This window comes from Mus pahari, chromosome 14, assembly GCF_900095145.1.
Source record: "Mus pahari chromosome 14, PAHARI_EIJ_v1.1, whole genome shotgun sequence".
Classification (NCBI taxonomy): domain Eukaryota; kingdom Metazoa; phylum Chordata; class Mammalia; order Rodentia; family Muridae; genus Mus; species Mus pahari.
Window position 1 is genome coordinate 45,819,063 of NC_034603.1, and position 2,433 is coordinate 45,821,495.

Consider the following 2,433-nt stretch of genomic DNA (forward strand, 5'->3'; position numbering starts at 1 on the left):
CTCGAACTCAGAAATCCGCCTGCCTCTGCCTCCCAAGGGCTGGGATTAAAGGCATGCGCCACCACTCCCGGCTCAATTTCTTTTTTTAATGTAGATCTGTAGATCAGGCTAGCCTCAAACTCACAGAAATCCTCCTGCCTCTGCAAAGATTCATGGAGTGCTCCATTCTGTCCGGGTGTTAGTTTATTAAATACTTCAGAGTTCCATTAAATATAGTTGTATAGGGGCTGGAGAGATGTTCAGCGACTATGAGCACTCGCTGCTGAAGTGGAGGACTGAAGTTTGGTTACCAGGATCGATGTCCGTCCAGTCGCTCATAATCGTCTGTATTAATATTTCAAGTACTGTTGGGTTAACAAGCTTGTACACAGTACAACAGTACAACAGGGATAAAGGTCTTCTTTATCGGTTTGCAAAAAGATCTGACTCCGTAGTCAGAGATGTACAGTAGGGAACGAGTCTGCAATTTCTTCCATGCCTAAAACATTTGGTCTTTAAGTGTAGGCAGGATCCAGAATTCTGGTGGGATACATCTCAATTCAAGCCTTTAGTAATTAAGGCAAGAAATTCTAGAGGCCTAAAAGGAAGGCTCAGCAGCCACATTCCCTAAGACGTTAAGTATCCAAGGCCAGCGAGCGGCCATGCCCACTTAAGATCCAGAGAAACAGGACATCAGGCAGTGATAAAGACGTCCCCGGAGCGAGGTGCGCAGGCGCTGGCTGCCCGAGAGGGCCCCGGGCAATCCGGGCTGCGCAGGCGCAGAAGCAGCTCCCGGCCAGTCCGGACGGCGGCTGTGATTGAGAGGCTGGGGCGTGGAGCAGCAGTGGCGGCGACCGGCGACAACGGAGCAGCCATGAGGGCCGGGCCCAGTCACCGACAGTGAGTGGTGGTTTAAGGGTAGTGGACACCAAGGAATGCAGATATGGCGTGGTGGAAGCACACCCTGACTATCGGGGTGGCCTCTACTTGTCGGGGACGGAGGTCGTGGGGGAGGGATAGTTTGAGGTGATGATGGTGGGAGCATTTGGAGCATGGATGATTAGGTCATGAGTCCCAGTTCTGGACAGCTTGGCGGAGGGAAGGGGTTGCGTTTCGTGGAGTGAAGGCACTCACTGCAGGACCAGTGCCTCGCGCTGCCTGGTTTGTCATCATCCCTTCCCCCAGGAGCTTTGGGTCGCCTCTCCCTTTCCGCTTCTTTCAGAGAATGGTTGCTGGGGGGGAAGGGTGGTGGAAAATAAAAGCCGTGCTGGAGCTGAAGAAGTACACTCTGAACCAGTCAGAAAAGGATTGGTCACTGGAGTTATGATGTGCCCTGGGTAAATCTTGGGAGTCGGAAGCTCTGTTTAAATTCAGGAGGAATCTAGGTTAAAGAGCTAAGGACATGGAGTCAGGTTTGGAACCAAGTCCAGCACAGATAAACCTGATCGATAGATAACCTTGGATAGGACTCACTTAACCTTTCTGGTTCTCTGGAAAATCCAGCATTAAATGCTTGGCTTTTGTAAGCTTCATATATTGGTTGAGAGCGCTTATGAAACCCATAGATTGGAAGTACAATACGGATGCTAGTATGTACCAGCAATACTATCGGATTTTAGACCTTATGGTTATTAGTGGAGTAACTGATTTCTCCATCAAAACAAAGCATATTTATAAAACCTCAGTAGACAAAAATATGTGCTTCCTGTATATGTACAGCAGGTCATCTGTAGAAATAGCACTTCCTTCCGTGGTGTGACAAATTCTCTATCAAATTGAGTAGGAAAAGTACCCTACTCCTCTGCCTTTTTACATGGTATGTATGCAGCTTCTGACCCAAGAGGAAGCAAATACAGCCTGAAGCACTGAGCTATGTTCTCAGCCTTCCTTTTACTTTTTATTTTGAGACTTGAGTTTCACTAACTTGCTTATGCTGGTCTTGAATTCAAGCACAAGTTGAGTTTGAATTAACAGTCTTGCCTCTGTTTCCCCAGTAGCTGGGGTTATAGGCGTGCCTGGTTGAGATTCGGGAGGGGTCATCTATATATGCTTGTGTGCCAAGAGGTTTATTACTGAGCCATTTATCTCCCCAGCCTCTACTTGATGCTGGAACCTCAGCCTGGGTTTTGAGTGTGCCCTGTCACCAGCCCCTTTTGTTTTATTTGGTTTTAATTGAGACCATGCTGCCCTTAATTGATTACCTAGGCTGCCCTTGAATTTTCAGTCCCCCTGCCACAGCCTCCTAAAAGCAGCTGGGATTACAGTTTTCCATCATCAAGCCAAGAATAGGCTTCTATTATTATTATTATTTAGTCGAATTTTTACACTCCAGATTTTATCCCCCTCCTGGTCCATCTTCTGATTGTTCCCCATCCCATACATACCTCTCCCAACCCTGGCGGCGGCTGCTGCTGCTTCCTCCTCCTCCTCCTCCTCCTCCTCCTCCTCCTCCTC

At 48.3% G+C, this 2,433-nt stretch overlaps 1 protein-coding gene across 2 annotated transcripts in view; it reads left to right on the forward strand.

Moving 5' to 3' along the window:
• Positions 1-747: 747 nt before the first annotated feature.
• The window catches only part of Fam222b (family with sequence similarity 222 member B), a 61,542-nt gene continuing 59,856 nt past the window's right edge, over positions 748-2,433 (forward strand). Inside the window, exon 1 of one of the 2 annotated variants that reach the window (XM_021213022.2) lies at positions 748-879. The gene's annotated coding sequence lies outside the window, so the exon portion shown is untranslated. The remainder of the gene's footprint in view (positions 880-2,433) is intronic. The other variant, XM_021213024.2, reaches the window with a different exon arrangement.